Here is a 25856-nt window from a genome sequence, read left to right as displayed (position 1 = left end):
TCAAGATACAGGCATTATCATGTTGTACCATTAGTAAACTGTAGGAAACATTGAGATACAGGCATTATCAATATATATCATTAGTAAAATTAAGGAGACATAGAAATACTGGTATAATGTGTATAACATTAAGAAACGGACATTATCGCAATATAGATATGAGATACTATAATCATATTATAACATTGAAATACTAGTATCATATTATAACATTAAAATACTAGTATCATATTTTAACATTAAAATACTAGTATCATATTATAACGTTAAAATACTAGTATCATATTATAACATTGAAATACTAGTATCATATCATAACATTAAAATACTAGTATCATATTATAACATTAAAATACTTATATCCTATTATAACATTAAAATACTAGCATCATTATGAATAACATTAAAATACTAGCATCATATTATAAAATTTCGATATCGGCATTATCATAATAAATGCTAGTATCATATTACTATAAATACGTGTATCATATATAACAAAGATAACCATTTTGCCATAAATATATGTATATCACCGTATTAAAACTACTAGTATATTATGAATAACATTAAGATATCGGTATGAGCCTAATTTAGATACTGGTAATATTTATGTTACATATAGGTACCCGTATCATCATACCATGTATATATATCACATTAGGATACTGGTATTCTCATGCAATACATATAAGGTATCGTTATAGACACATTTACATACTAGTATTGCCAAAGTATTGATACTGGTATCATTAACATGTTATATAAAGATACTGGTATCATCAAAATATAAATACTGTTACGATACTGTATATAAAACAGTTATATACTGGTTTCATCAATATATATATAGAGAGATACTACTATGAGCTGTATACAAAACCTTTATATAATAGTATCATCATGATATATATACTGATATTACATTATATATATTTATGATTTATATACTGGTATCATCATGGTATATATACTGATATGATACTATATCTTTACGATCTATATATACTGATATCATCATAGAATATATACACTGATACAATACTATAGATTTATGATTTATATATACTGTTATGATACTATAAATTTATGATTTATATATACTGGTATCATCATGGTATATATACTGATATGATACTATATATTTATGATTTATATATACTGATATCATCATGGTATATATATACTGGTATCATTATGATATATACAATGTACATACTAATATGATACTACATATTTATGATTTATATATACTGGTATCATCATGGTATATATATACTGATATGAAACTATATATTAATGATTTATATAGACTGGTATCATCATGGTATATATACTGATATGATACTATATATTACTGATTTATATATACTGGTATTGTCATGGTATAAATATATACTGATATGATACTATATATTATTGATTTATATATACTGGTATCGTCATGGTATATATATACTGATATGAAACTATATATTTATGATTTATATATACTGGTATCATCAATGTATATATACACTGATACGATACTATATATTAATGATTTATATATACTGGTATCATCATGGTATATATATACTATGATACTATAGATTTATGATTTATATATACTGGTATCATCATGGTATATATATATATATATATATATATATATATACTGATATGATACTATATATTTATGATCTATATATACTGGTATCATAATGGTATATATACTGATATGATACTATATATTTATGATGAATATATACTGGTATCATCATGGTATATATATATATATATATATATATATATATATATACTGATATGATACTATATATTTATGATGAATATATACTGGTATCATCATGGTATATATACTGATATGATACTATATATTTATTATCTATATATACTGGTATCATAATGGTATATATACTGATATGATACTATATATTTATGATGTATATATACTAGTATCATCATGGTATATATACTGATATGATACTATATATTAATGATTTATACATACTGGTATCGTCATGGTATATATATACTGATACAATACTATAGATTTATGATTTATTTATACTGGTATCATCATGGTATATATACACTGATACAATGCTATAGATTTATGATTGATATATACTGATATCATCATGGTATATATATACTGATATGATACTATATATTGATGATTTATTTATACTGGTATCATCATGGTATATATATACTGATACAATACTATAGATTTATGATTTATTTATACTGGTATCATCATGGTATATATATACTGATATGATACTATAGATTTATGATTGATATATACTGATACCATCAGGGTATATATACACTGATACGATACTATAGATTTATGATCTATATATACTGGTATCATCATGGTATATATACTGATATGATACTATATATTTATGATGAATATATACTGGTATCATCATGATGAATATACTGATATGATACTATATATTCATGATGTGTATATACTGGTATCATCATGGTATATATACTGATATGATATTATATATTTATGATGTGTATATACTGGTATCATCATGGTATATATACTGATATGATACTATATATTTATGATGAATATATACTGGTATCATCATGATAAATATACTGATATGATACTATATATTCATGATGTATATATACTGGTATCATCATGGTATATATACTGATATGATACTATATATTAATGATTTATATATACTGGTATCATCAGGGTATATATACTGATACGATACTATAGATTTATGATTTATATATACTGGTATCATCATGGTATATATATACTGATATGATACTATAGATTTATGATTTATATATACTGGTATCATCATGGTATATATTCAAAATGGGGTTCTTTTGAAATGTACTCTTTATAGGTTTTCACACTAGGGATGATTTTATATCGGCTGCAATTAAGATGCATTTTGTGCAATACAACAAAGCGGAGCTCGAACTTTATCGAAAAATGCAGCGATAGAAAGAAATTTGTGGGAAAATAGTAGGCTTGGTGGTATTTTAGCCCATGTACATGAAATGTTTATGATAACATGGTGTTACTCGTGTAATTAACAAAAATGCAGCAGGACTACACCGGGATTGGAACCCCGAACTTCAGGTCGTTATACCATCTCTGTAACCGATTGAGCTACGTAGTCAACGGAACTATCCCCGCCAATCTGTTCTTAGTTTCATCGAAAGCAAAAGTAAGATTACTGTTAACAAGCAAAACAATTGTGAGTGAAACGGATTTCTTTTAATTAGCCATGCACGTTCTGATGCGGATAGATCTTCAGATGCACTTGCGTAAAGTCGCCACAAAATGTAGTGCAAATTCGAACAACTCTAAGAATAAATATTAGAAATCAACACAATGACGTTACTGATACACGTATATAGATATGTTATGAAGACACTCCACGGATAAGTTAATATTCAGTTATAAATTCAAATATTTATACATTACATTGTACATCCCAAGCAGTGTTAGGTGGTCAAAAGAGCTTAAGAGAGGCTAAACAAAATTGTGCTTAGTTCCACACATTGTTTCCTGACAAAAACTGTAACATTAGTTCAAGCATAATAGGTTATAAAATACAATATCTCTTCATCATAAATAATAACAGGGACTAATTACGTATTTACAACACGTGCATGTGGTAGTCAGGGGCCGCGGTGACGAAGTGTTTAAGGCGTCTGACATTCAGCTACATGTACCACTACCTCTCCATCACTGGGTTGCGGGATTGAGGCATACGTGGGGCAGTCGCCAGGTACTGGCCGTAGGTCGGTGGTTTTTCTCTGGGAACTCCGGCATTCCTACAACACCAAAACATGGCACGTCCTTAAATTACCATAGCTGTTAATAGGACGTAAAACAAAAAGAAACCGAACCAAATGTGGAATTCAAGGATACTACTGTAAAACGCACATATTGTTTTATGTGGCCTGGCCGTACTGGAGATATATTGTGCTGGAGAGGTGTCGAGCAAAAGCAAGGCCTACACTTAGTATAAACAGGTGCCATTGGTGAACGGAACTCATGCTATCTACAGTCTACTCTTCTATGGGCCATACAATACATTACGTAATAATCTCATTGAATTAGAATCTTGAAGAGAAATCGTAAAACAAAACTGATGAGCACAAAAAATCTTTCTTCGTGTTCGAGATACGATCACTGTTGGGAAAATCCGTAAATTAAGCGGAATTGCAGGAAAGTCTGCCAATACATTTGTATATATTACGTAACCAGTAATACAATTTTTGGACGTGTAAACTCCAATTAGCTGATATGTTTTACCGACATTTAAACACTTTCTGTTTATCCATGTTATGCCAAATGCATTTGGGTGCTGGTGTCAATATTATTGTTTAATGGATAGCTATATACAAACTATATGTGTTAAACAACCCATTGTAAGTACACGCTAATGAAATACACATTATGTAATTATCCAAGCTTTGTGATAACACAGCAGCAGCTCCAATAGCTTGTTTGATGTAAAATGACAAACGCACAAACGTGTAACTACTCCACGACATTGTCTACTTGTTGTAGCAGACAACCTTACCTGGCGGCCACTTCACTGGCACTGGTGCGTTGACTTAATTTCAGCACTGAATATAGAAATGTTTCCTCAAGCGCAGCTGCTCAGAAAGGTTCCATGCGCCTACTTTTATTTGCGCTTCCATGCGATGTTTGTTACTGTTTGCGCTTAAATATTGCACGTGCCTTTTCACGCTAAAATATGAATACGTTGATATGGATATCTTTTCAGTAATCTGATCATCAGTTCCTGATTTAATTTTTGTAATGGATTTTTTTTTATCTATTGAAGTCTAAATTGTACCTACAGAAGCAATGTCTGTACCGCAATTATTCGTGTGTTATGTATTTTTGCGATGTAATTCATACTAATGTCATTTAATCCCGTGAATTGCAATGTGTGTCATATAAATCAGTTTACGGTGTTATGAGGCGGTGTTATTTTTGCTGAAGTCCAAGTATCTCAGATATAGCAATGATCTCATAATTTATATTAGATATGTTGCCGAGTTTATGGAACCAGTTAACGTACTTTCCTATTTTTAAAATTAATCCTTTACTTTAGTTTTCTTTGGAAAGGTATCATTGGAGTAAAGAAAACAATGAAGCTAGAACCATTCTCTTAACATCAATACTGATATCGTATGAGAAATCTTAAGTTAGATAAAGTTCCTGTGGTTAAGGAGGTTGTTTTGGAAGCTGGAGCCTTGTATACAGATTTTGATTGACACTGATATAATTTCTATAATGGGCTTAGACACCGCAGAAAATCGGAGTAATTTTGGCAAGTTATTTGATATTTACCTAAATTTGTAAAGGAATTCATTGTCCATTAAAAACTAATCTTGCCCAAAAACCGATAAAATATTAATGACATGGATTTTTGTTTATTCTTTTTTTACATATGAAAATATGACACATGAATGTTCATCTTATTATTATGTGAATCAAGTGTAAAAGGGGTGAGGACAGATGTACTTTTATAAAGATGCGACCCCCGGTGTTCGTTCTGCAATAGCTTTGTAATAATTCAGTACAGGCGTGGTTTATACACACACGTTATGGAGTTTTAAGAATAATCAAACCGTTTCGTAGAAACTAATTTCTGCTGTTGTACGTGTCAGTGTCTGAGCGCCCCATCAAAGGACTACACTATAGATACTCTATTTCTAATGGTAAGCGATTCTACTAGTCAACATGTTGAGGTAATCATAGACAAAATACGTTAAGAGATGAAGATGAGAAGGTAAGCATTAGCAATTTAGGTTTAACAAAGCATCGCCAGCATTTGTAGAGAGCATCAATTACATAGTTATCATGGACAGAACATGATAGGTACAAATCTACGGTTGTTTCTTTAGATACACGCAAATATCATATTTGAGAACAACATCAACAACAGTTTCCAAAGTAACTGTTTTTGTAGGCGGACATGAACAATTGTTTTTAAAAATCGAGCATTTTCATCGTGTTTATGAGCAAATCATCGACAATAGATTTCATTGTTCTCGTGTCAAGGTAAATATCGACAATAGATTTCATTGTTCTCGTGTCAAGGTAAATATCGACAATAGATTTCATTGTTCTCGTGTCAAGGTAAATATCGACAATAGATTTCATTGTTCTCGTGTCAAGGTAAATATCGACAATAGATTTCATTGTTCTCGTGTCAAGGTAAATATCGACAATAGATTTCATTGTTCTCGTGTCAAGGTAAATATCGACAATAGATTTCATTGTTCTCGTGTCAAGGTAAATATCGACAATAGATTTCATTGTTCTCGTGTCAAGGTAAATATCGACAATAGATTTCATTGTTCTCGTGTCAAGGTAAATATCGACAATAGATTTCATTGTTCTCGTGTCAAGGTAAATATCGACAATAGATTTCATTGTTCTCGTGTCAAGGTAAATATCGACCATTGATTTTTGAGGAAAACCTCAACAATTTTTGGTACAAATTCTACTGATCACAGCTTTAATTGTTCTCATAAAGAAATATGTTGACATTAATATCAACAATTATTTGCTCAGATAAACAACATATGAAAAATCTTCACCACATGTAGAAGAAATAATTAGCACCAAATGTTTAGGAAAAAGTAGCATATAGTTCACTAGTTCTCAAAAACAACTATGCTGAGGTAACCCACGATCGTACTTAAACAACATTACATTCAAAGCTTTAGAATATCCAATAGTCATTTTCTAATGAATCGATAAAAAGAAGTGTTGGAATACAAAATTAGAAAGAAATATTGATAGATTATGAAGAACTATAGATTGACTTTAAGTCAAATGGAATATATAAAGGGTAGATGTATACATGTAGTAACCATAGAATGAATTATATAGTTAAAAATCTCGCTGTCAACATTAATTATACACGTGTCTTCTCAACAAATATGTTATGAATTGACTGTTATAACAGCTGTAAAAATGTACCAACCTTCTCTACACTAAATTCCGTCTTTGCGTATTGCAGAGTTATCTTCTCTTGGGAGCAGGTATTGATTGTTATGTCACTTGTTTGTGAGAGTAACGTCATCAATTTTTGAGAAAACGACGTAGGTTTCGCACACAGACCAATGACGTAACAATCAATACCTGTTCCCAAGAGAAGATAACTCTGCAATACGCAAAGACGGAATACATAACAACATAAACATGTGTATACTAGTATGTTAAATATGTATGAATGTAATGGACTGAAGAGATTTACACATAATCCAATGCAACACAGATTAAACTGCTATATTTTATCAATGAAATATCGAAACATGAAATATTTATAATGTGTGTGACATTATATAAAAATCACATTCATGAGAGGGCGATATTGCATATTTTCACCCCAAGGAAGCATTGTTGACCGAGGCGAAGCCAAGGTCAACAATGCTTTCTGAGGGGTGAAAATATGCAATATCGCCCTCTCATGAATGTGATTTTTATTTTATTATACCGAGTGTCATGTTTAGGTGTTTCACCACTTCACCATTTTTAAAGGTCCTCGTGTTGATTTGACCTAAACCAAGACTTCATCTCAACAGTTGTCGAATGAACCAACCATGAATGTAATTTGATAACACCCTGGCACTGGGACGAACCGTGCACGCATGCGTTTGGCGCATGTGATAGTTTTTGGAATAACACCATGTCTTCTTTATCTTTGTAAAACGAGCAAGTAACATTGAAAATATTCACATCTTTCTCAACTAATCAGATTACGAGATTTTAACAGAAGGTATAATAATAAAGGATGATGGTGGCTTTAAATACAAGTATCTTATAGTCTAGCAAAATATTTGTCCCGTATAACGTGTACTTAACGAGACTGGAACATTTAAAATGAAAACGTGAATAACCTTTTAATGTACAGCACAAAACTGAAGCAAAATTATATTATCTTAGAACACTGTATGACGCTATGATCGGTTTCTTATGACATACATGTAGTTATCAATATGTATGTCACGGTAGTCAGTCTGTTTAATTGTATGTGAAACGGAAATCAGTCGATCTATGCTACATATTGGTAAAGTAAAAGTAAAACTGACACCACAGGTGCATGTTATAAAAGAGAGAAACAAATCATAACTCGAACAAAAAAACAAAACAACCATAGCAAAATATGAACAAAACAACCATAGCAAAATATGAACAATACCACCATAGCAAAATATGAACAGAGGAAATGTTTATATGGTGACTCTTGAAAAGTACAAGGAGAATAACACCAGGTTTTCCGGATGTGTAAACGTTTTTTGCTCATCAACGACACCCGAAACGTAAATCTAGGTCAAATCCATGTAATGTCACGTCCTAACAAGTCGGGAAGTGACAACAAAACCACATGGCACACTTGTGAGCAAGTTAAAAAATTATGACCTTCATATAAAAAAAAACACAAAACATATTTCCCTTAGAAATCCTGATTGCGACAATAAAGAATGTCAAAAGTCTTCCAATGTTGTAAGTTTGTCCGTCAGTAGTCGACATATATCACTGATGCCATGATAGTCGGGGTAAGCTCTTGAAATACCGAATCAACTGCGAAGTGTAAACACCGAAGGTAAGGGAAGTAGTGATGTAACTACCAAGAAAGGGAAAATTCAATCAAAAAATCGAAATAATCCCGCTGATCATTATTAGTAAGTAAATATCAAGGAAAGCGGCCGAGGTAGAAAAGTCTGTGGTCACCTTGATTTGAAGTTATGGAGGGTATCTATGATCGATATGTCAACACAATTTGTGTTATTTAAAGACAGCATATCATCAATATTTCTGATTTTGAAAATTAAGAACATGGCGAGGTTTACCAATTACCAGTCCCGATAAGTTCATCAATAAGTTCAGCTTCATATTTTTTTTGTTTACTCGTTCAGTCAAAAAAAGGGGCACAGTTTTCCATAGGATGAAAGAACGAGCAAGAAATTTGTGGGAAGACAAATATTGCACCAGGGCTGATCCCATGGAGCAAAATAAATGATATCTGCCAGAACTTTCATGAGAAAAATCTTCAGAAATTGTTCGTTTATCAAAACATAATCTCAAGGTCGTTATTCAAAAGTGTGCTATACGCGACATAATAAGATAATATCTCAATTAGGTAAATTATTCTTGCACACAAGTACAATGAAGCACATGTCATTATGGTTACATTTCTTTAACATGAAGTGTAAAAAAAAGTAGCCAGTGAAATTGTGTAAGTATTAACTAGACATACAGGCTAGGGTAGACGATAGAGGCTCCAAGTAATGACGAGGGTGTTGTAATTTGATTTGATCATTGTTTTAAGACAAGAAAAAACAAAATAGATCATCCAGGACCAGCAGGATTGCAGAACATAATTGACATTCTGTATTCCCCTGAACGATTGGAAGAGACCACTAAATAAGACCTCTATAATAGTTGCGGGCCAGAGATTTAACGTGTTCTCTGCTTGGCATTAAAGATATGGACCACATTAATCTGCTGCCTCAATTGCGAAATATGGGATCTACAAGTCTGTTAGTGGGTTTTTCCGCGTATACCTCTTCTCCCAGTGAGAGGTCACCAAAATAGGTACTCCCTTTGTCCTTTCTCTTGGGCTCTGCTGTCATACGACATTAAATGTGATATAATAATAGTTGTTTAGGTCCGTCAACACAGTCTAAATGGCTCATGACAATGTTGAGGTAAACAAGGTATATTTGTGGTCTTTAGATTAAAGGTAATATAGGGCCATTCTACAGTCTGGACCGCCGATCGTAATGATAAGGTCATACAGGGCCAGTTTGTGGTCTGAACAATCCGTCACAATGAAAAGGTCACACAGGTTCATTCTGCAGTCATGAAAACCCATCACAGTAATAAGGTCATACTTGGTCAATTTGTAGTCTTAGAGACCAATCAACATAATAAGTCTATTTAGGACCAAACGTTAGTCTTAACAAAAAATCAACACAACATAGGTAATACAGGAACATACTATATTTCTAACAACCCATCACACAGCAAGGTCATGCAGCGCCACATTGTAGGTATTTCTAACAACCCATCACACAGCAAGGTCATGCAGCGCCACATTGTAGGTATTTCTAACAACCCATCACACAGCAAGGTCATGCAGCGCCACATTGTAGGTATTTCTAACAACCCATCACACAGCAAGGTCATGCAGCGCCACATTGTAGGTATTTCTAACAACCCATCACACAGCAAGGTTATGCAGCGTCACACTGTAGGTATCTCTAACAACCAATCAACACAACAAGGTCATGCAGCGTCACACTGTAGGTATCTCTAACAACCCATCCCACAGCAAGGTTATGCAGCGTCACACTGTAGGTAACTCTAACAACCAATCAACACAACAAGGTCATGCAGCGTCACACTGTAGGTATCTCTAACAACCCATCACACAGCAAGGTTATGCAGCGTCACATTGTATGTATCTCTAACGACCCATTAACACAACAAGGTCATGCATGACTACACTGTATGTATCTCTAACGACCCATTAACACAACAAGGTCATGCAGGACCACACACAAACAAACATGAAATAAAATTATTTCAAGTTATATTAATCATTCTTGTTTGCACGGATGAAAGAGGGCAGGAGTTCGTTATGTAGGTGGAAATAGGAGTAATCGAAGAAATCCAACGTGGTCGGGCAGGTGACCAAATACCTTTTCTCGTCCGGCCGGGGAGTCGAACCCTGGTCGCTTGGTGAAAGTGCGAGCAAGTGCTATCCACTGCGCCACTTGTGCACCAGCAAAATAAGGTGATATAAAGTCAGAGTAGTTTTAACGGTCCACTAACACAATGAGATGATAAAGAGCCGAAACAAGTTAATGGACAAATGGTTAATGTGCCGACAGAGACAATGAAGAGTATTTAAAAGGTTACAGATCTAGAGAATCAAAGAATCGGTGGATCCGATAAAAGTCCCAATATAACAACAAATCTTGTTTGGTATCTTAAATGTTTCCTAAACATAGGACAAGATAGAAAATCTACCCATTTTAAAAGTGAATACGGATCATTCGTCTGACATTATCGTGCAATGTATGAATTCGTTGTGCTGATGGGCCGTTAATACCATGTATGACCTTGTGCTGATGAGCCGTTAATGCCATGTATGACCTTGTGCTGATGAGCCGTTAAAACCATGTATGACCCTGTGCTGATGAGCCGTTAAAACCATGTATGACCTTGTGCTAATGAGCCGTTAAAACCCTGTATGACCTTGTCCTGATGAGCCGTTAATACCCTGTATAACCGTGTGCTAATGGGCTTTTTAAAAATTTCAAAATAATTTTTAGTGCAGTTAAACAATAAAAAAAAATTATGATACGAAGACAATTTTCAATAAATTATGTCGTTTTTCAATGAATGTATATAGAAACATGTGACACTTTAAAAAAACTATTTACCTTTTAGAAGTGCTATTATACAAACGACCGCTCTCTGTCATGGTGGTGGATATTTGAGCAAGGCGGCTTAACTGCATTGTGAGTTAATTCCTAACTCCAAACAATGGTGAAATCGGCAGAGTGCATGGTCTGCCAACAAACACACATACCGTGCGGAAACAGAGTTGAGGGAATTTATATAATAAGCTCTTGGAAGTGTATATAAAATTCCACCAGGTACGCGATAAGCGGTTCTCGTCTGAGGCCGACGTCGCGAACAGAGCAGTTGGGCGTGTAACGTGGAAGCTATCATACCACCGCTATACTTAGATATGTAGCATTCATGATTTATTATCTAATGGGTGGTACAAACATGATATCTATATCTCAAAAACCCGTTATTCGAATAGTTGTCATTTCTAAAATATCTCATAAATCACATGCACTTTTTGTAGCTGATATATATTAATTGGAACGTTATTAAAGTGAATACGAATCCACGTTAACTTTGGCATTATTCGATCCCGACAGTAATGTGAGCTTATATAAACACTACTGAGATACAGACATCAGCAATAATGTTAGACAGCTAGCAAGGAGTCATACAAGGAAACAAAACGCACATTTTGATTGATTCACTTTGTTTTTATTTCGAAAGGTAGCCTCGGATTGGTCAATATTAATAAGATGTTGCTTTAAAGCAATAATGTTGCCAAAAGCAATAATCATTAACTTGTTAAATTTCCAGTTTGAAATAAAAACATCCTTGTAGTAGGCCTAATGGCATCGGTTTCTAATCACTTTCAATAACTTGGTTTAATGGGGAAATGTCGTTATGTAAAGTCTAATACACGGTAAGATTATGTATCTTACAACCAAGTCTAAACGCTAGCATCACAATACACAGGTTTTAAGTCAAACACGTGTTTTATACACAAACATATGTTAAGTGGTACTTAGTTTTTAATAATGTTAATAGATGTATTTTAATTGACAGGGTTTTTGTTAGAAACTGAAAGTAATCGGACATAAGAAAGGAATTGACCTGATGTATTACACGGAATGAGTGTAAGGGGCGATTAATGCCGGGCACCTGTACAATGAGTTATTCATGTGCTCTCGTACTGAAGATAACTGTTCATTTTTCTCTAGATTTGTTTTATCTCGAGTTTTTTACGTTTTCCTTTTAGTGTTGACCTTGTATGCACCCTCGGTAAGTCCGTTGACCAAATGATGCATACTTATATCTGTCACTGTGTCAATGATATCAGTATTTTTTACAAATTGATATTATTCACTTGCAGAATATATGGTAATTTTGTGGTTATAATAATATTTAACGTGACCAAACATATAGAATAACAAATAAAATAAAATAAAAATAAAATCAAGTTTTCTAAATGTGATAGATTCGCCAATATTCCAAGCACTATATAACAAGTTACATAAATACCTGTGCCGTTTGCCTGCCATCATAGGCCTACACCCTCACGCCTATCCGCTCACACCTACGATCACACATTTACCCTCACACGCCGACCATCGCACACCTTCACTCACACGCTCATCCCCACACGCCTATCTTTACACGCTCACCCTCACACGCCTATCCTTACACGCTCACCCTCACACGCCTATCCTTAAAAGCTCGACCTCACACGCCTATCCTTAAACGCTCACCCTCACAAGCCTATCCTTAAACGCTCACCCTCACACGCCTATCCTTACACGCTCATCCTCACACGCCTATAATTACACGCTTATCCCACACTCCTATCCTTACACGCTCATCCTCACACGCCTATCCTTAAACGCTCGACCTCACACGCCTATCCCTAAACGCTCATCCTCACGTGCCTATCCTTAAACGCTCACCCTCACACGCCTATCCCTAAACGCTCATCCTCACACGCCTATCCCTAAACGCTCCCCCTCACACGCCTATCCTTACACGCTCACCCTCACAGGCCTATCATTACACACTAACCCTAACACGCCTAACCTTAAACGCTCACCCTCACACGCCTATCCTTACACACTCACCCTCACACGCCTATCCTTACACGCTCATCCTCACACGCCTATTCTTACACGCTCATGCTCACACGCCTATCCTTAAACGCTCACCCTCACACGCCTTTCCTTACACGCTCACCCTCACAGGCCTATCATTACACGCTCACCCTCACACGCCTATCCTTACACACTAACCCTAACACGCCTATCCTTACACGCTGTACCCCAGCACGCCTATCCTTACACACTCACCCTAGCACGCCTATCCTTACACACTCACCCTCACACACCTATCCTTACACGCTCACCCTCACACGCCCATCCTTACACGCTCACCCTCACACGCCTATCCTTACACGCTCACCCTAGCACGCCTATCCTCAGCGTCACACTGTAGGTAACCTATCCTTACACACTCACCCTCACACGCACATCCTTACACGCTCACCCTCACACGCATATCCTTACACACTCACCCTCACACGCCTATCCTTACACACTCACCCTCACACGCACATCCTTACACGCTCACCCTCACACGCATATCCTTACACGCTCACCCTCACACGCCTATCCTTACACGCTCACCCTCACATGCATACCTTACACGCTCACCCTCACACGCCTATCCTTACACGCTCACCCTCACATGCATACCTTACACGCTCACCCTCACACGCCTATCCTTACACGCTCACCCTCACACGCCTATCCTTACACACTCACCCTCACACGCAAATCCTTACACACTCACCGAAACACGCCTTTCCTTACACGCCTACCCTCCACACACACACACGCTCACTCACCTACCTTCATCCGTCGCCCCTTTCTCACCATCATCCCCTAGAGAGGTGATTATACATCTTATCATGGTCAGATGGTGTGAAAATGTCAAAACACTTGAACAGAGGATGGAGAAACTATGGTCCCTATGCTGATATCTCGACAGGCGTAATTGCTGATGTATGCATGACTGTCATGAAACGATTTCAAGGGCAAAAAACACCAGGTTATTGAGCAAAAGCACACATAATGGCGTATTTACATACGACAATAACTGAGGCCACAGCGGTGTTGGGCACGTTTATGACGAAATAATATAGTTATAGGAATAAATAATATCAAAAGTAGTCACCTAGTGTTTACTGGACCGTACAGACTTTTATCAAAACAGTGCAGTTTAGTTACATTTTTACCAGACATGCATCAATAGTGTTCCAACAGTACTACATGTATGTACAAATGTGATACATAGAGTAGAAGTATACACATAGTGTGCGAAAGCAAGCCTTTTATAAGTTCATTGGAAAATTAAGGTAAATCAAATGGTTTGTATTTTTTATATTAATAATTTTGAGAGAAAAAATGAATGCATAAACGTGATAATATAGCATGAGATAGCAAACTTCTTTTTTATTTGATAGAAAATAAAACGTTTAATTGGTAACATTTATCTCATACAAATTAATATAATAAATAAATATTCATGTTCAGGATTTCTTACCTAATATAGTAAGATAAAAAAAATCTGAGTATACATGTATATAAATGTATATCTACAATTGTTATTCATCATAAACGGTTATTTGACATTTTTATTTTATGCATATTTTATCTAGCGTAGCCTTTGCAGATTGCAGATTTATTCAAATTAGGAAGATAATTATCAGTTACTATCAAACCACATTGAACAAGATCGTCTAACAACTGACAATCCTCTTGATTCCATAGGCGCTCCCTTTCACATCGTTTTTAATGACTGGCCTCGTTGGGAGCGTCCCTATCCCTATTCGCGTCTTACGGCGATCTTTGCATTTTTTTTTAACGTTTACAGTTCTTTTAAATACCATAGCAAAATAATTCACAATCTCTCAAAAAATGTGTTGACCATTTTTAATAGTTTATTATTTAGTCCATCCAAAGACAGGTTCTGCTATAGAAACAGTCTTATGTTCCTACACACTGCCTTAAGGACATGGTTTATGTACACTTTGTGGCGTAGTAAAATGTGAACTACTTTATTATTGTTTCATCTGGTTTTATATGTTTGTGTGTAATTTGTGTATCATGACAGCGAGACGAAATTTCTAAAACAAATCGACAGAATATACATAATTTCTTGAAATGACGCTTTTCCTTTTGATTAATTGATATATCATTTTAGGTGATTTACATTTGATAAACATTCCCTTGTTCGGATCTGGTGTCTCTATTTGATATATTGTCGCCATCCTTAAAATGTACCAGGTTTTTCAGTTGGCCTTCGGCTGGCATTTAGCAATTCAGTATCAAAAGACATTTTCCTTGAAATGGGTCAACACATATGTAAAATCGACAAATTCATTTACTTCCAAGAGTCAAAGCTCTTTTTTGGGAGTCAAAGACCATGGCCCACTTGTATAAAACATCTCAAAATTATGGGGAAATCTTGAGCAATGTATTGTCTATGGGAAATCTTAGACTTGAGGAAATCTCAAGAGTTGAGATGCTTTATGCAAGTGGGCCCTGCTCTCAATTGTGTACTGAACCCTCGGACCTATAATATATACGATTGTTTTGTAAACAAAATCATGACTTCGTACAATGTACCTGATAACCTTTACGATTTGGTGAACACGACACACCATCAAATAGCCTTGAATCATGTTAATTACACAGGTTAACAAGCATCTCGCAGTGTATCAATGGCTTCGTGTTAACTTCTCGTTACGTGGAGCACTGGAAACAGTGAGATCACGCCAATAATGATCGACTTATGGCCTCACTTAACTACAAGGTTATGGAAATAAATACTTTGGTAGAAAACTTGAACAAAAATGGATGACTATTAGCTGCGGTATAATTTGTGCTTGGAGTATTTAAGCTATCTGTGAAATGAATGAAGAGTTTATGCGAACAAGCTTTAACAGGCAATATTATAGTATTTTAGGCGGGCTCCATACATTTGTATATACTATATAAAAGTTAGAATTATGTTTAAACTACTTTTTCATGTTACACCGGCTTTAGAAAGGCTTACTAAACATTAACGTAATACACACACGGGATGACTGCACCTGTAAAGTCGGGTGGTAGATACACTAGGCCAAAAATGTATTGTACTGCATCATACAGCTGTTTCGCCCTTCTAGGACTTCTCGGTAAGGCTATGGGCCAAACATTGGTAATCCAAATTGTGTGAACTCCTGTCGAAACAGATGGGCAGGTGCGTAGAACCCTTAGATCAATGAGTTTTCAAATTTTGACGAGTACTGGTTAATTTCAAATTAGATAATAAAATATGTTGTGTATATATTTTGAACCGTGTCACTACTCAAACGAGACTACTGTGACCATCAAGGCTACAACCATCCTTGGGGACTATAGCAATCCTTGGGGTCTACAGCAGTCCTCGGGGACTACAGAAATCCTCGGGGACTACATCAATCCTCAGGATCTACAGCAATCCTCGAGGACTATAGCAATCCTCGGGAACTACAGCAGTCCTCGGGGACTACAGCAATCCTCGGGGACTATAGCAATCTTCGGGGACTACAGCAATCCTCGGGGACTATAGCAATCCTCGGGGACTACAGCAATCCTCGGGGACTATAGCAATCCTCAGGATCTACAGCAATCCTAGAGGACTGTAGCAATCCGCAGGATCTACAGCAATCCTCGGGGACTATAGCAATCCTCGGGGACTATAGCAATCCTCGGGGACTACAGCAATCCTCGGGAACTACAGTAATCCTCGGGGACTATAGCAATCCTCGGGAACTGTAGCAATCCTCAGGATCTACAGCAATCCTCGGGGACTACAGCAATCCTCGGGGACTACAGCAATGCTCGGGGACTACATCAATCCTCGGGAACTATAGCAATCCTCGGGGACTACATCAATCCTTAGGATCTACAGCAATCCTCGGGGACTACAGCAATCCTCGGGGACTACAGCAATCATCGGGGACTACAGCAATCATCGGGGACTACAGCAGTTATCGGGGACTATAGCAATCCTCGGGGACTATAGCAATCCTCGGGGACTATAGCAATCCTCGGGGACTACAGCAATCATCGGGGACTTACAGCAATCATCGGGGACTACATCAATCCTCGGGGTCTACAGCAATCCTCGGGGAATCCTCGGGGACTACAGCAATCCTCGGGGACTCTAGCAATCCTCGGGAACTACAGCAATCCTCGGGGACTACACCAATCCTCAGGATCTACAGCAATCCTCGGGGACTATATCAGTCCTCGGGGACTACAGCAATCCTCGGGGACTACAGTAATCCTCGAGGACTACAGCAATCCTCGGGGACTACAGCAATCATCGGGGACTTACAGCAATCATCGGGGACTACATCAATCATCGGGGTCTACAGCAATCCTCGGGGAATCCTCGGGGACTACAGCAATCCTCGGGGAGTACAGCAATCCTCGGGGACTATAGCAATCCTCGGGGACTATAGCAATCCTCGAGGACTACATCAATCCTCAGGATCTACAGCAAGCCTCGGGAACTACAGCAATCCTCGGGGACTATATCAATCCTCGGGAACTACAGCAATCATCGGGGACTTACGGCAATCCTCGGGGACTACATCAGTTATCGGGGACTACAGCAATCCTCGGGGACTTACAGCAATCATCGGGGACTACATCAATCATCGGGGTCTACAGCAATCCTCGGGGAATCCTCGGGGACTACAGCAATCCTCGGGGACTCTAGCAATCCTCGGGCACTACAGCAATCCTCGGGGACTACAGCAATCATCGGGGACTACAGCAGTTATCGGGGACTATAGCAATCCTCGGGGACTATAGCAATCCTCGGGGACTATAGCAATCCTCGGGGACTACAGCAATCATCGGGGACTACAGCAATCATCGGGGACTACAGCAATCATCGGGGACTACAGCAATCATCGGGGACTACAGCAATCATCGGGGACTACAGCAATCATCGGGGACTACAGCAGTTATCGGGGACTATAGCAATCCTCGGGGACTATAGCAATCCTCAGGATCTACAGCAATCCTAGAGGACTGTAGCAATCCGCAGGAACTACAGCAATCCTCGGGGACTATAGCAATCCTCGGGAACTACAGCAATCATCGGGGACTTACAGCAATCCTCGGGGACTACATCAGTTATCGGGGACTACAGCAATCCTCGGGGACTTCGGCAGTCCTTGGGGACTACGGCAGTTCCCGGGGACTACGGCAAACCTCGGGGACTACGACAATCCTCGGGGACTACGGCAATCCTCGTGGACTACGGCAGTCATCGGGGACTACAGCAATCCTCGGGATCTACAGCAATCCTCGTAGTCTACAGCAATCATCGGGGACTACAGCAATCATCGGGGACTACAACAATCCTCGGGGTCTACAGCAATCATCGGGGACTACAGCAATCATCGGGGACTACAGAAATCCTCGGGGACTACAGCAATCCTCGGCAGTCCTCGGGGACTATAGCAATCATCGGGGCCTACAGCAGTCCTCGGGGACTACAGCAATCATCGGGGACTACAGCAACACTCGGGGACTAAATCATGCTATCTCATAATAAAAACACAGTCGTTGCGCAAAATTAGACACAAAACACTTTTTGTGCACATCAATTGTTTAAAGGTATGGCATTTAAATGACTCAAGACGAAATTTTGTTTAGGATTTTCTATTTTATGTTTACTTTGTTTCTCACTTTTTATTTTACCGCACAATCAGAGAGTTTTCATGGATCATTTGGTTTAAAATGACTGAACAGTTTCGTATTGCAGAAGATAGAAAACCTTTGGAACGCTTTCAAAACAGCCCGCAGACGCAGAAACTAATATCGTTAGCGGTATCGATATATTTTGTTCGTCGCATTAAGGATTTTTTTTATAAAGTTGATTCATTTAGCTTGTGGTTAAAAGGCATTCAAGTCTTTGTGTATACGACTTTATAATTGAATTTACAACAGTTCACTTTCTTTGTACAAATGGGAAAATCAAATTTCTGACCCACCGCATGCGATATCAGTTTTTCTGTTGACGTTACGTAATAGCTAGATTGTCAGTGTGGCAGCCTCTCGCGCTTTAAATGTCAATTGATTTGCCAATGACGTGTTTTCTTTCATTATTAGTTTGAAAAATTCAGAAATAATTGACTTTTTGTTCCACCCATTATACTTCTATATTGACAAGTCAGCGTTGATGACATTAATGCTAAACCTAAGTCACAGAATCGAAATATAATGATTTTCGGGTGATGTTCTTTTTCAAGTGGTAAGCATTGGATACATTTGTCTGTATTATGTTAACATATAGCGCGTGAAACTCGGGGTTTCCGAGATTAGGTGGTCTTCTTATCGCTACTGTAATTGGTTTCAATGTCCCTTTGCCCTTGTTTCTTAATGTTTTTTTTTACACAACTCAAATAAAATATCGCCAAAACCATTTATATAGCCAAATTAGGACTGTGATGAAAGCGGCAGCCGACCTATATGGTTGTGCGTCTTCTACGTTTTATGGGGACGCTAGAAGTACTTGATTGACATAGACGTATCGCTAACCCTATTAGCATTATTATAAATATCTGTCTTGAACAGTGATGTACAAATCTGAAATCATCTTGAACAGTGATGCACATGACATTATCTTATCTTGGACGTTAGTGTACTTTTACATACTTTATCTTATCGTACGAGATGACGTCACACAGATGACTAACTTTAAGGGTTGGTAGATTGTAATAGATATAGCATGCAAAATATGAATATCACTGCATCACAGCTGTTTCGTCGTTCTGGAACTAGTCGATGATGTAAACTGATATACACGGCTGTTGCTTATCTTAAATATTGATGCAAATATTTGTATCTTATCTTAAACAATAATGTTAAAAAAATGTATTAATGATTTAATAGGGATACAGAAAACTGTATTTAATTTTATCCTATGGTGTACATAACCATTCCAATTTTAAACAGGGATGTCCAAAGCTGTACGTTATCAACAACAGCTTTAGGGATTACTATACTTAATCGTAAATAGTTCTTTTGATATCATTGTCTAATCTTGAACTTCGTGTTACGTTGTATCAAATAACAATGGTGGTTAAAATCCAATTGCTTTAAATTTCAACTTTGTATAAAGCTGTATTTACACTGTAAACACGTTTAAACTCATATCAAAACTGAAACAGTGACGCAGACATTTAGTCGCAATACAATAAGGCTCCAGACGTCGCCCAAGAAGTGATCCTATGCGACAGTCGCTACAAACAATGTAGAACTCTTATCGTAGAAACTAATAACCCATCCGAAAAGATTGAGATGACGCACGGCGTTTCCCGTAATAACTCGATCGTTATAAAACGTTTAAAAACTGCGTATGTTATGTCATATACAGTAACATGTCCTTGTCTCGATCAATATTATAATTGTATACTGCAAATATCAATCATGCCTACAAGCTGTCGTGTGTTTGAGATAGCTGTTCTGAAATAATTAGCGGTGTCAGAATTCATAAAATGTTTTCCTTCATTATATTGAAATGTGGTAGTGTTTCATAAAGTACAACATAAATTATGTGGTTATACAAACTGAATAGCGATGAGGACTGCTCGTAAGATTTGGGGTAGTACAGAAAGGGGTGACTTGTGCATTAACAGTTATTTGGTGTGTTTGCGTCTGCGTCCTTTTACCAAGTATGGTCATTTAACTACATGCCGGATTCAGTTGGTTGAAGAAAACCGGGGTCCGCGGAGAACATGCACTAACCTGCGAAAGGTATCAGGTGACTGCCCCACGTGCACGTTGGCCTCGAACCCGCGACCCAGTGACGGAGGGCTTGTGTTCGCAGACGGTCAGACGCCTTAACCACTTGCCCATCGCAGCCCCCTTGGGTTATTATACGAAGTGTCCTCTGATAAGGGGGACATTGACGGAGGCACAATTGTTCATTAGCCCTAACTACAACTCTTGGGATCATCGACTTCCCTTTCTCTGTAGTTTTTCCATTTACACAAGTTTTTGATAAAAGATTTTCAAATGAGTAATGTTTTGCTGCAAAGACATCGAGATATAAACAAACAAATGAAGTGTTAGTGACAAGCACAAACAGAATACGGATATTTTGCATTTAATATTTGACAAGATACAAACAGGCAAACGAGTATGATTCATTGTCAATTAGGGAAAAGATAAAAAAAAGTCTAGGATTCATCATATTCAATCAGTGCTGCAAACAAATACAATGAGATGCTTCATTTCCTAATTATGACATGACACATAAAAAGGATGTATATGCCTCACATTCTGGTAGTGACAAGATACGAATACGATGAGAATGATTCAGACTTACTTTACTTTTTACCAAATTACCAAATACAATCCCTTTGCAGGTTCGNGGGGGGGCAATAATTGTTTCTGTGCAATAACTGCAACAAATATGAACCGATTTTCTTAAAACTTGGTAACAGGGTTAAATGTATACAAAATAGTTTTTTTTCGTCGAGTTTCAAGCTTTACATTAATGTCCCGACAACACGATACTCACATGTTTAAACGTAACCTCAATAATGTTTACCTCGATATGTCCTGCAAACGGGGGATATAAATTCCACGAGTTTGCTTGTTTCTTTTCTAACGTCCCTTCTCTTCCTTTTCGCCGTCTGTCTTTATATGACATGACCTTAGATGTTGGGAGGGCGTTACACCCCAAACAAACTAGATGAGTATGCTTCACAGTCCATCAGCGACAAGGAAAAACAGGAAACACTTATCGTGAAAAGAAAGAATACAGCTTGGACACTGATCTAGATTTTAAGGTATACTTGAGGGCTTGACGTATACTGAGAATGTTTTTGTTGGATAAATACTTTATTTTCTCACACATTTAAACTAAAATAACGTAAGCACTAATACTTACTAAGAATATTGAAATATGACATTTTTCTAACATTTGTCTTACTTGGATATGAAGATGTCAATACTATGTTTAGGTACAGCTGTATAAGCAACTCGTATATTATACAACTGAAGTTGAACAGAAATATTCAGTTGAACTTAGTTGAAGAATTTGTCATGATTCCGGAAACTTTAAGATTCTGTTTACAGAGTATATTACCCGTATGTAGATAGAAGTTGCGAAAGGTGCGCGTGATTAAACATACGACAAGTACTGTACAGTTTTAACAGGTCTCGCCAGACTCGTTATAATACGATTACAACCCACGTATATAGCTACACAGATCCATAACGAGGTTGCCGCTTTGGTATAATATCAACAGAGGAGTTCACGTAGGTCTACATAACGTCACACCACAAGGCAAACCCGGCGAGGACATAACAGGTATGACGTCCTTTGGCTGTCAACTATAATTTATTTCCGCCAGGTGGCGCATACTGCGACGGCGTAAAAAGGAACAATTAAAAAAATAATTAAAACGTAAGTTACGGATTTCTAACGAATCCACGTGATTTTTCTCATACGTATGTTAGAAAACTACAGAAAACTAATCCGAGCAAACGGATAGCGGATTTGATGTATATGTAACGGATTACTAGCTCGTACAAGAGATGTTCTCATCCGTATGTAAGGACAACATATCACTGATTCGTTCACACGGATAACAGGTTGGATTTATTCGTGCGTATTACGTTTTTTTTTAGGTACGGACAACAAAAATTAACTCGTACACTCGGGTTACGGATAATTAATGTTTACCTACGATGTTCTAATCAAGAAAAATGGATTATTATTCCGTATGTACCGATTGCAAATGACCAGTTTGTACCGGCACTTTCTAACGGACATTGCAATTTATTAATTCGATTAGAAAAAATGGATGGTCGGATGGCGGAGTGGACAGTGCCTCGCCTTTCACAAATGCAATAGGGGTTCAACACCCGATTGGACGTGAAGAGTTATAGGGTCACCGGCCCTACCACGCGGGTTTCCCGGGGTCGTGCATGCTATCATCCCGGTCACAAAGAATGATTAATATATGTTGATATAAACTGTTGATAATTGTTTTAAAATAAATTAAGTTTAATTAAATTACAAAATCCAACCTACAGATTACTATATGTTCTATTTAATGATTCTTACAGAACATACTTATCCCAACAGATCATTACTGACGAGGGATTGCTAAATTGTTCGTACAGGTAACTGATTCGTACAGGTAACTGATTCGTACAGGTAACTAGGTAACTGATTCGTACAGGTAACTAGGTAACTGATTCGTACATGTAACTAGGTAACTTATTCGTACAGGTAATTAGGTAACTGATTCGTACAGGTAACTGATTCGTACAGGGAACTCATTCGTACAGGGAACTCATTCGTACAGGTAACTAGGTAACTGATTCGTACAGGTACCTAGGTAACTGATTCATAAAGCTAACTGATTCGTACAGGTAACTTATTCGTACAGGTATCTGATTCGTACAGGTAACTGATTCGTACAGTAATTGATTCGTACAGGTAACTGATTCGTACAGGTAACTGATTCGTACAGTAATTGATTCGTAGTTATGGGCCACTATTTAAGAGAACATGCAGTGAAGTAACCGGCAGATTCATGAAGCAGTATATGAAAAAGTCCCGAATCCTACTACGTGTAAGCAACATGGTAGAGAAGAGCAGCGGCTGGAAAGGGCGTAATACGTGTCTCCCTCCGCTTCAAGGGGTCTTAGGTCCTCATTCGGAAAAATTTGAAAACAAAGTTCATTTTGGTGCATTTCGGGGATAATTCCATTCCATGACCTGATTTTTGAGTATTTCTAAGAACTGTCCCAGTTGGGGCTTGTCCCCGGAGTCGGCTACGGTAGCCAAATAGGTCGAGCGGTTTGTTTATCGGGCCAGTTGAAGGAAAACACAACATTAACAAACATGCACACATAATACAATACATACATTTTTTCTTATAATTTACCATAAATAACCTAAAGTTTATGTACCATGAAGCGCTGTGTAATGGTCAGCTTTTTGACGAAACATTTCCTTGGCGATGTCCGTTATCTGTAGGCCAATAATTCAGTCTATCGTGCACCTGCGGATTGCAATACTACCATCAAAATTTGATGAAATAAATCGAAATTCTCGTCTGAGGCAGTGCTCAAGCGTCAATTTTGAACTTTACACCAATGTGAGGGTCCTTAGTTATGTTCAGATAATAGTACAAACATGATGAAAAATTGTCTGACATTAAAATCTCGGGTCGAACATCAGCAGACGCTCTAGCAGTCATCGTGTACATTAAAGGTGAAAGGTGTTGTCCTTTCATCGTTCAGTGTCCATCTGCAGCACAGACAATGTTAGAGATACCTGTGATCTGTATCAAATTAAGAGAATGAGAAATTTTAAGAAATCTACATTATTGTGAAATACCAAAGTACGTAAATAACCTGGCTCCACTGTTTAACAGTTCTAAGTAGACACATTAACTATACCAGACTTAGTAATAACTTTTCGCCATTTGAACGATCAAAAGTATGATTTAAACATGCACCTTCAACATACTATAAACATACTGAATCAAATTGAAATTAGCGATGGATGAATTTAAATCATGTGCATTAGTAAGTGCAGTTACCGCATTAATAGAATATATATATATATATATATATAAACTGTGCAAAGCACTGTATCAGAGGCTTGAGATAACGACTACGAGTTTAGTATATGAGTGCTGTGTGGAATAACCACATGGCCCCAAACCAGAAAAAAACATAAAACACTCACAATCGTCCGCACGGTGTCGGGGCAACATAGATAAACATATTGATCGCCGTCATCCAGACGCTTGGTGAGTATGTCCAGATATCGTTTGGGATATAGTACTTGTAATCACGATTAATGTTTGTTTAACTGTTTCGTTACATTTAGCAAAACTGTTTATCGACATGTATTGAAGGTCATAAACTATACACTATTTAATGTTCTGACCAAACTAATCAGGAATATGGACGGAAAATTAGATTTCTGGGAAAGTTTGTTCCCCAAATGAGCCCCGTTTGTATTATTGGTCTAGTTTATAGCCACGCGACATCCTTCCGCAGAACAATGTCAATTCCAGGGTATGAAAAAATGGCGGCGGGATAAAGCCATTCGTTTGAAGAAGAATGTCATTTCCAGTGAACGGGAAAATGGCGGCGGGACAAAGCATGTTTGCCATGAAAAGCAACAGTTTTCCAATTTCCATCTTAAATACTACATGTTATGCAGCAGCCAAAAATATACAGCAAAATATGTTTAGTTTAATCCTTTTGAATGTTGTATTATGGCAAATACTGTTGTTCGAAGACTCGCGGATATCAATCAAGTAGATTCGAACTTGAGTAGTTTAAAGGGAGATCAGTAATCGCCCAAAATATGCTCTATTTACACGTTG

At 37.1% G+C, this 25856-nt stretch overlaps 1 protein-coding gene across 1 annotated transcript in view; it reads left to right on the top strand.

Moving 5' to 3' along the window:
- LOC110450312 overlaps positions 1–25856 on the top strand; it is a 106766-nt gene that overhangs the window by 2527 nt on the left and 78383 nt on the right. The gene's annotated exons all lie outside the window — the stretch shown is intronic.

The sequence above is a fragment of the Mizuhopecten yessoensis genome, unplaced genomic scaffold (genome assembly GCF_002113885.1).
Source record: "Mizuhopecten yessoensis strain PY_sf001 unplaced genomic scaffold, ASM211388v2 scaffold5155, whole genome shotgun sequence".
NCBI lineage: Eukaryota > Metazoa > Mollusca > Bivalvia > Pectinida > Pectinidae > Mizuhopecten > Mizuhopecten yessoensis.
The sequence above is the reverse complement of the archived record's forward strand: the minus strand, read 5'-3'. Positions and strand labels throughout refer to the sequence as shown.